Raw genomic sequence first — 10657 nt, forward strand, 5'->3', positions numbered from 1 at the left:
GATGCCAAATCTTGACGCATGAGACGTCACATAATCAGTCACGATTTCGTGATATGCCTCATCTCGGAATTTCTTCATGAATCGCTACACGTGAGATCCAAGTTCGCCCTCATTTGTACATTGCCAAGTTAACTCCACGCAAGGTCCAGTCGTGTACATGCCATTATAGTTAACAAAGTGAGGAATGCTGACCCAAATTGTCTCGCCAACCAACTGAGTTGAAGACCCTGATTTCATGCACCCTGGGTCACCACCGTGACACCGTCCCTCTCCTTGGAATGGCCATGTGAACGGCTGTTGGACGCAAATTGCGCAACTACAAGATCTCCATAACCAGAACAAGAACATGCATAATTGAGTAGAAAGATTAACGTACCTGTTTTGGGATCCATCAAACATAAAGCGGAAGCAGAAAATGATTACCGCATATATCAAGGAATCACGCATTAAGTCATTCTCCTATCGTCTCCGTATCACTTACTCGATGAGGCGGCCCCCTCTCACGTTTGAAGATTAGGTAAACGCCCTTAGGTGAGGATATGTGAGAATTAGGGTTAGAGGAGAGATTTGATCGTTATTTATAGAGTTTCCATTGGCCCCATCATTACGGGCCAGCTCAACTCAGCCCAGCTAGCCAGCCTATTAGACTAATTAATAAACATTCTATCTCTCTTAGACCAACTCTGTTTACGGTAACCGTAAAAACAGTAAATTACAATATCAATTAATTTAGTCCACAATTAGAAAAACTCTTACACGGCCTCATCAATGGCCACATTTTCAACCATGCAACCACGTAAAACTGCCCTCCTCCATGCAGCAATGAAGCCAACGTCCACAGCCCACGCCCATGCAGGAATGTGAAGGCTGACCACACCTATTGTAGCCACGCGACTCCTTCTTTTAGTGGCCAGCAAAGAGTGAACGGGGAGCAGCTACAACTCCTTCACGGACGGAGTTACACGATATAGGTTAGTAGATATTGACTTGCCTCAAGTCGTGGCGTTGGCGTGGGTAACCGTGAGCTGTGGGCTGTGGGCACGATTGCAGGAGCTGGACGGCGCAACGACGGACGGAGACACGGCTGGTGGCTAGCTACCGGATAGCGAGGAGGTCGGTAATGCGGTGGTGCAGGGGTCAGCTGGGCTGTGTGGTGGTCGGTTGTGAGCAAACACAACGGCGGTGAGGCTGTGACGATCAAAGGAGAAACTCGTGACGTTGCTGCTGCGTGCCGATGGACGGAATCCAGCGCCGGTCAGTGGGACATCTTGCATGTCCATGCAAGAGACGTGTCCATCTCCTTTGCCCATGCCTTCGGTACGCTGGCCGAAGAAGGAGAGGGGCGCGCGCGTCACCAGCTGGAGGAGAACGTAGCTTGTAGTTGTAGCTGCCCCCGTTCACTCTTTGCTGGCCACCAAAGAAGGAGTCGCGTGGCTACAATTGGTGCGGTCAAAGTCTTCATTCCTGCATGGGCGTGGGCTGTGGACGTGGGCTTCATTTGCTGCATGGAGGAGGGCAGTTTTACGTGGTTGCATGGTTGAGAATGTGCCCATTGATGAGGCCGTTCGCATGGCCATTCAAGGAGAGGGACGGCGGTGACGGGTGCGTGAAATCGGGGCCTTCAACTCAGTTGGTTGGAGACAATTGGGTCAGCATTCCTCATTTTGTTAACTACAATGGCGTGTACACGGACTAGACCTGCGTGGAGTTTAAAGGGTGCGTTTGGCTTGCGACTGTTTCGTTCTGTGAACAGAAATTTCTGTTTTGTTAACTTTTGTTCCCTTAAAGCAAAAAGGAACAGAAATAAGAAAAAAAATTCTCGTTTCTTATTTAAACATATTTGAGGAACAAAAAAGAAACAAATGGTGTTCTCCCCGCAACCCTCTCCTCTCTCGCAAGCGTCTCCACCGTCGTCTTCTCCGCGCCTCCCACTCTCCCGTGTGCGCCGAGTTGCGCCCGTCTCTGAGACCATCCGGCTTCTCCACCATCGACCTCTCCGACACCGATGCAGCCGGCGCAGCGTCTCCACCTCGTGAGCGGGTGACGGGAGTGGGTCGCGGAGTCTGGCTCGCAGGCGGCGACGGCGAGCTGGGTGCGGGCTCGGCCGTGGGGTCTCGAGCGGCGGACGTCTGGCGAGCAGCGGCGAGGACGGCCGGTCGAGTCGTGGCCCGCGCAAGGTCGACGATCGAGCGGATCTCGAGTCGTGGGTCACGGCGCGGTGAGATACGATGCGGCGGTGGCGAACGAAGGCTCGAGACCCGCAGTGCATCGATCGGGCGTGGGAGGCGGAGGGCGATCGCCGATGCGGTGGCGCAGGAGGCGTCGAGCGCGGTCGCGATGCTGTGGGAGGGAGACGACCGGTGTGGCTGCAGGTCACCCCGGGTCGGCACGGCGGGCGAGGCCGACTTCCTGGGCCGGGCGAGCTCGATCTCGCCCGGATCCCGGCGAGGCTGAGGCTTCCGCCCGGCGGGCCGGCGAGCCTCGTGGCCGGGCGAGGCCGCCGCCACGGCGAGGCCGCGCCCTCGTTGGCCGGTTTGCCGACCACGGCCGAGCCATGGCGACGTGACCGGCCAAAGAAGGAAAAAGGAAAAAGGAAAAAGAAAAAAAGAAAAAAGGAAAATAAATAAGAAAAATAAGAAAGAAAATAAAAAATAAAAATTAAAAATATTAAAAAATTAAAATAAATAAAATATTATACAAACTTACAAAACGTGTTTTTGTTCTTTTTATATTTCTAAAACGGATTTACCTTCAAACGCGTTTTTTTGTTCAAAATTGTTCCCCGGAAGAGAAACACTTTTTTGTTTAATCGCAGAAACATTTTTTAAACAAACGTTACTAAATGCGCCCTAACTCGGCAATGTACAAATGAGGGCAAACTATGATCTCACGTGTAGCGATTCATGAAGAAATTCGAGATAAGGCATTATCAAGAAATCGTGACGATATGTGACGTCTCGATTCGGCGATGGTAATGATGAAACGGGCGGCCACAAGTGGTGTTGACAACATAGTCCAATGACAAATTTGTCGATCCACTATGAACCATCACGTATTCGAGGTCTGCGAAACTGATGATATCACACATGCACCATCTTTTAGCAAAGCCGTAATTAATGGAGAATGAAATTTTGACATGTAGTTATCACTGTCGATTGTACTTTAATGCTAATAGAGTTGTCTTTATGGAATGAGTTTTAGCTGATTTATCTTTCAGATTTACTTGTTTTGTAGGATGTAATTTATCTCTCTTTCATGTAAAATGAAAAGTTTCCTTTTGACAGAAAAAAAAAAAAATCTTGTTGCAAAAAAGCCGAACTGTCCTGAAAAATGGGTACTTATATCGGACAAGAAAGTATAGATAATTCACGAGGATTTTGGAAAATGACATGATTTTGTTATACATCAATTTAAATAAAAGTTTTGTTTTGGCTAAGTACACGTTCTTTGATGAAACTGACCAAAATATACTTAAATTGATAATTCAAAAATATGGTATAGACAGCTATAATTATGTCTTTATTTGTTCTCTCCTTATTTACCCATGACTTATTGTTCCGTCCGTCTCTCAATATACAAAGTTGCTACACTGAAGACTACATTTTGACCTTTTTTTCTATTGCTCTTTTATATAAATTATTATGCATTGTCATTTTAGTCTAACTTTAAGAAGCAAAATAGTAAGGGCAATTCCATGGTTTTACAATTAAAAATTAATTAAAAAAACGATAAATTTTAATTGTACAATTATATAGATGTTTCAACTTTACATCAAATTCCTTGACTTAATTTAGTGCTAGTATTTGGCGTTTGCCTTGTGATAAAAGATAAATTTTGTCAAGTATGGCAACAAAACTTATTTCGGCTATTAGACTTGTTGACATCCAAAATACCTCTACTATCACGTGTTAATCATGAGAGATAAAAGGCTTTGGAAATCATTCTTGTTGTCATGTGTAGGCTGTGATTTACATCAACCCAGCCCATGGTAGGTATGGAAAGGATGGCAAGGATTTCGAGAGCCTTTACGCTAAATTTGGTGGACCTATAAGCGCAGATACATGATTCGATGATAAAACAGTTGATTGTCATGTGTCCAAGCTAAGAAACGCTATTAAAGACATAGCATTTAGATGGAATTGTTGCTGATTTCGAGTGAGAATGGTTGATGCTTAAAGGGCGCTCAAAATCAAATAAATGATTAATACTTACTAAACAAGTCACAAGAATATCATTGAACATAAAAGCAACTAGATATGAATAAAGTGATTTAGCAAAGAATGCGGAGCGACTTTTAAGGAGAGAGCAACCAACCACCGACAATTATTAAATTGGCCTATAAAAATACGCAGGCAATCCAACAAAAGAGCCCCGAATAACACGCAAAATTCATTTGTCTTACCCTTTAGTTGTCTTAGCTTAGTCTAGTTTAGTTGTAAACCGTACATTCCTATCATAGATTGATTTTCGGCAGTGTCTATATACTAAGTAGTGCTATCAATTAGATTCCATTGATATCTTACCACCTAGCATTGTCAATTAAATTCTGATATTGTGTTATCATATCTATCTAGGAGTAGTGCCTAGTATTTGTACCACCGTCTAACGTCCTCGACTATATTTCAACGTTATATCCTCGTATCCATCTAATGTAATATTTACTAGGTGCTGTTACTATCGTCCAATGTCAGTCAATTAGATTTCAACGTTATGTTGTTGTATTCATCCGAGGGCAGTTTACTAGGTGTTATTTTCACTATTCAACGCCGTTGATTAAGTTCGACGTTGCATCATCAAACTCAATTGAAAGTAGTGCTTTCTAGTTGCTTTTGTAAATGTTAAGTATTATTGTATAAACTACTTCGATTTTAATAGGCTTTCATTAGTACGTTAAAGTGAGTTTGGATCAAAACTATTGATTGGATTTCGACATTGGTTATCATTGATTTTGACCTTGTATTAAGCAATTTTATAAGATCGAACCATATAATTTATAGCTACGTTAGCATTTGACCCTCTTTGTCAAATGCTAATACAAAACCTAGGTTTCATCTAATAAAAATCAAAATATAATACTTGGTAAAATGTATTTCATTACAAGATCCAAAACTGATGAAACGGACACTTAATTTGTTTGACATGTTTTGTTGTGAGAAGATCATAAATTGTAATATTTGTTGATTCATAAATATATGGTAGAGCACAATTTCTGGTGAAATTTAAATAAAAAAGAATTAGAAGGCATAATAAGAAAATTTACTAAAATTGATCTAATTTCAATTTTTAAAGACTCATTCTTTTAATTGTATTTTTCTCATTACTAGTTTCTTCAATTTCTCTCTCTCTCTCCTCTCTGGTGACCCTCTCAGCCGCAGGCCCCGCCGTCCTCTCTCGCGCCGCCGTCGCCGAGGCCCCCTCGCCACCGCCCGCCGCCGCCGCCGCCTTCTTCGGGTGAGCAGCACTCCGCCACTCGCAGCGCCGGGAGCCGTCTTCACCTCTCCCTCTCTCATCTCTCACTCTTGACTCTCTCTCTCTCTCTAAGCCGCCGCTCTCTCTCTCTCTCCTCTCCTCTGTGTTATCGCCGCCGCGTCTAACTCGCCGTCACCGTAGCACTCCGCCATCGCCGTTCTCCTCCAGGTACCTCGTCTCCCTCACTCCTTTGCCTCTCTGTCTCTCTCTGTCTCTCTGTCTGTGTGTTAGTCCGTCGACGGCGGGGAGCAGCAAGTTTGAGGATTCATAAATGGTTGGTAACTCGCGCTCTGTTCTTCTTCGGCTGTTCTTTTAGAGTCTTCTTGATCATTTCTTTAACTGTCCCATCACGATCTTCGTATTCCTTACTAGTTTCTTTTCAGTCTCTGGGAAAAAGTTCCCCGGTCTCTCGCGTTCGAGTGTAGTCTCTACCCGTTCTTTTTCACTGTTTACTCGCCAGTTTCGTCTCTTGATCGCCCGTTATTCGACCATGCCTCGTGCCACATCAATCGCCATGAGGTTTCCTCCTCGTGGGTGCTTGCCGGTTGCGTCAGGCGCACCACCTGTTTGATAAAAGTTCAATCTTTTACAATTCTTTTTTGTCCATTCTTAACATAGTTTCGGAACGATTACTGATGCCGAATGACCATGTGGTTCTTGAAATTTCTTGCTATCGTCAAAGAAGAGGCTTTAGCGGAACTTGTCGAAAATATTTTGCCACACTTGGATATGAATTCCAATGAGATAATGCCTTGATATATGAGCTATTACTGATAGTTTTCCCTCTTTCTTTTAGCTAAAGGTGATCTTTTTTTTTTCTTTTTCCTTTTTTCCTGCCAATTGATTCGCAGGTCGGAATATACTATATATAGGAGGTGCCTTATGTTCAATCTTAGCCTAATCGAGCACACGTTGCGGTTACCTCCTCATCTGCTCAGCCTATCCCTGGATAAAGCTGTTAAGCATGATCTTGAGAAACTTTTCTTAGACAAGGTTTGTATTGGTGCGTGCATTTGTTCTGGGTGTACACACTATATGCTGGTGTTATGTAATCTCCACTTTAAATAACCTTGAAGGCTGATGCTGCTTGTCCTTACAATGAAGGTTATTGCAAATCTGGGCCTTTGCGTTTCTGTCTATGACATCAGAAAGATTGATGGTGGCTTTATCTTTCCAGGAGATGGGGCACCTACTTACACGGTATTTTATTCTATTTAGATTTGCTGTTTCAGATTTTATGCTTAGTTGGACCTACTTTATATGGCAACAAATGAGGCGCCCCACATAGGTATTCTTTGATGTATCTGTCAGTCAAAGTATCGTGTGATGCACTTCCTCTTCTTTAGTAGATTATCACTTTGGTTTAATTGTTGAGAGACTTGTGCAGTTTTCTATCTGCTTCAGTTCATCTCCTCGTAGTTCAAACTTTGAATAAGTTCACTTAGAACTGTTGTCTGCTGACTTACCTTGTAAAGGCACTACCTGCCTCAGTATTTGGTTAATAAGGATATCAATCATCTCCCATGCCATTTTCAGAATGTTGGAATATTTTAAAGATTCCATTGCTGCATTTCTTTGGTATACGGAAAATCAGAGTAACTCGTGGATTTGTTCTTTCTGTAAAATATTTCTTATCTTGTTGTTGTAAGCTTCTTCCATACTTGAGCTTAGGATCTTCAAACGTTGGGATGGTATAGTCAGGTTTTTTCATCTTTCATCATTGTGATGGTTGCTCTACTCGAGATTATGAACCTTGTTAGGCATCTGAGTAGAGCTGGTCGTCATGCCTGACAGCCTGCAGGGACGGAAGTGCAAAATGGGCAGGCTGATAAATTGTTTTGTCATTGATAGGCCTGGCCCACCTGGTCCCTATCATTTTTATAAAGAAAATCTTTTTTTTTTTTTTTTTTCAATCATGGGCAAGCTTGGCTGGGGGTTTTTAGACCTTATGATTTGACCCAACCCACCTAGGCCCATTCATTGATTTAAGTATAATCTCATGACTAAGAATGGGCTCTTGAATGTAAAAATTATGTGAGTTGCACATAAGAATGGGACCTTGATCTAATCCAAGGTTACAATTGGTAAGGGGAGCTATCGCTTTGTACAGTTTCCACTTTCCTTTCTGATTGTTTCTCTTGCCCTTATTGGCATGGAGGCTTAAAGTCCTTAGGTCCAAAAGCTTCCCTCTGTGTTCCATCTGATAATGATTGGCACAATGGTTTTCTTGAAGTACTTCCTTCTACCTTGTAAATAAGGCGATGAGCTCTCCCAAGCTTGATTTTCTTTTTTTTTTTTTTTTTTTGCGAAAACTCCACTAAAAAGATGTTCTTCTCCCCTCTTATGGATCTCGCATTTAGTAGAGCAAGGAAAACAATCAACTGATAGTGTATTCCTTGATAACTCAAACAATCCTAAATTTGCAAAGACAGTGCTATCTTTACTGTCCACATCTTTTAGTTATAGTAAGCTTCAGTTTGTCAACTACTGGAACATCCCTGTCCCCATAGCCCCTCCCTCACCCAAATGGGAAAAACTGATGTTTAAGTTCAGTTGCTTAGGCAAGACATTTTCATGTTGAGTTACTATCCTTCTGTCAACTTTGTCTATCATCACAGAGCTTGTACAGTTGAGTCATCCCTAAATGAATTGCCTGAAAGACTAGTTATATGCGCAAAAGCTTCTTTTGATGAGGTAATATATGTGAAGACTCGTGCCTCAATTTTCAATGAAAACCTTTGTTAAGCAAAGTGAGTAAAATGCTAGGAGTTATTAGCTTTGTTAAGATACCATGTTTGGAGAATTTTCGGTTTTTGTTTTTGTTATACAATACTCCTATTGTTTCCCTTTTCTTAAATAATCTAATATTTATTACCGTAGATTTCCTATATTAACGGTCATTTTGATACCATTGTAGGTGGAATGCAGACTGCTAGTGTTTAGTCCATTCGTTGGGAAATAATTGATGCGAAGCTCAAAGAATTTGATAAAGATGGTTTGCGCTGTATGTCTCAATCTGCACACAATACTAGACTCTGTCTCCTTTTGCTTTCCTCTGAAAATCAGTGTCATGCTTTTCATGCTGTGGTGTATTGTTTCTTGTCAAATGAGCAACAAATATGTGTATGTGCCTCTTTTTTGGTCTTATGGTGAATTTAGAGCTGCTGTTTCATTGTGGCATATATATCCTTAAGGATATGCGTTCGCGCAGTAAATAATAATTACCACCTTAGGAAATAATGATTGATAATTAGACTATTGTGTCTGCATGACGAAATATGCTATATAATCTACAAAGTAATGTCAACTAAGTTAACCATCCATCCTGATTTGATAGAGTTTTATGCTTTCTCCATCTTTTCATCGATAAGAGTAGCAAAAGACAAGTCATAACTTGTCATCAGTTCAAAGATATTTTGTGAATGCATTCAATGATGTGCCAATGCAGGGCAAACATCTTGAGATTAAAATTTTTTACTATGCATGTGCACTGGGTTAGTCATTGTAGTTTTGATAGTATGGGATAACTTTCATGTACCAGATTTTTGAATGGATTAGTAATTGGGTACATCTAACTAATAGCAACTCCACGGCTTTATGGGAACTTCCGGGTACTTGTTGCGTTTTGCCTCTTCAAGACTATCAATTATTGAGGATTAACATGGTTGCACCTCACCACCGCACGAAACCAATTTATGTTTACTCAAGAGTGAAAAACTATCTTTCTAAGGGTTATATAGTGTCCATAGATGACCATAATTGCATGTTTTAGCACTCATTGATAATTAGTGCTCATCAAACTCAGTCCAAAGGTTATGTTATTAGTAAATTTGGATAGTAAGTAAGAGTCTAGTTTTCCCCTTGCTGAATTGTCTCTGTGGTTTTGAGAATTCATGTGTGCGTGTTTAGTTGCACACTACAGGTTTAAGTGCAATAAGCATTAAATCACCTATGACTTGCATTTTAATAGTGGGGTTTGGTATATTTGGTGGGCTAATGGGTTAAAGTGACTTCCTGACCTTGGAAGAGAAGGCAAGAATCGAACTTAGGTTTTGATCGGTTGCTTTCGAATATGAGTAGGAACTTATGTGACTGGTGGTGGCATGTGCTATGGATGGTTAGGACATTTAATGAATTTATTTGCTTAATGAATGGAGAAAGGTAAGTCTAGGAAGGAGAATTTTTGGGTCAATGTATGTTCACCTGTTCTTGTCAATATGCTATCTTTTTGATATTCTCTCTCTATGAATTACCATCTCGCAGAGCTCATGATGTTCTGTTTCAGCTCTTTCATAATTGCACAATCTTAATCATCACCCTCACAATGTTCTGTTCTTGAACTATTTTAAATTTTCTGGAATTATCTATCATATGTTGAGTTCTTGTCTTTTTAAGCTATTAATTCTTGTTGCAAAGAAAAATACAAGCATGTCTTTTCTAGCACTTTTTTCTGCGGTATCTCTTGTTTTCCTGAAATCTTCACTTTGTGAGGTTACTTTACATCGGTATTGATTTCTAGTTGTATTTGTTGAGGTCCATGCAAGAGTTTACCATTTTAATGTAATTGATGGGTGACCAAATAGTCAAGACAGAAAGTCGATTTCTTTCCCTTCCATTTTATGAGATATATGTTACACTTGCAGTAATGCCTTATCTATGATTAGCCATTATCTATGGGATTTTGATGACATTTACATTCCCTTTCATCTCTTGCCATACCCATCCCGATTTGAGCCTGACTCAGAAAATGGGTAAGAGCCTCTCTTTTCTTTATATATGCTTAATAGTTACTGGAAGTTTGAGTGATTACTTAGGATGCTCTTTGTGGGGCGTGCATGTATTGCTTCTATGTGAAATGTCATTTTTGGTCAACCCATACATAATTTGCAGGAACCGGTTTAGATGGATATGGGAGTATCAGGCAAATGGGGAGAACGAAGATGATCAGACATCGGCAACAGTTTATCCTATTGATGAGATTGGCGAGGTTCGGATGTTGCTTTGGTCTCTTTAATTAATTGCTGAACTTGTCATGTTTTTCCAGCCAATTACTTGTAACCTACTTAGTTTCTTTCTTCAAGATATTGTTTGAAAAAGTAAATACAGAAAACCTGTCTTATAATATGCAGACCATCAGATTCAGAGTTCAGAGTGTAAATTATCCTTCAATCCCACTGGAGCAACCAAA

The 10657-nt window shown here is 41.3% G+C and overlaps 1 long non-coding RNA gene and 1 pseudogene across 1 annotated transcript; both read left to right on the forward strand.

Moving 5' to 3' along the window:
- Positions 1-6339: 6339 nt before the first annotated feature.
- Positions 6340-8698, forward strand: LOC120293011 (annotated as a pseudogene).
- A 1431-nt stretch (positions 8699-10129) lies between these two features.
- LOC120293012 lies at positions 10130-10657 on the forward strand. Its single transcript, XR_005550672.1, has 3 exons — positions 10130-10220; positions 10360-10456; positions 10599-10657. It is a non-coding gene; the product is annotated as an uncharacterized LOC120293012 (long non-coding RNA).

Source organism: Eucalyptus grandis, chromosome 4 (genome assembly GCF_016545825.1).
Source record: "Eucalyptus grandis isolate ANBG69807.140 chromosome 4, ASM1654582v1, whole genome shotgun sequence".
NCBI lineage: Eukaryota > Viridiplantae > Streptophyta > Magnoliopsida > Myrtales > Myrtaceae > Eucalyptus > Eucalyptus grandis.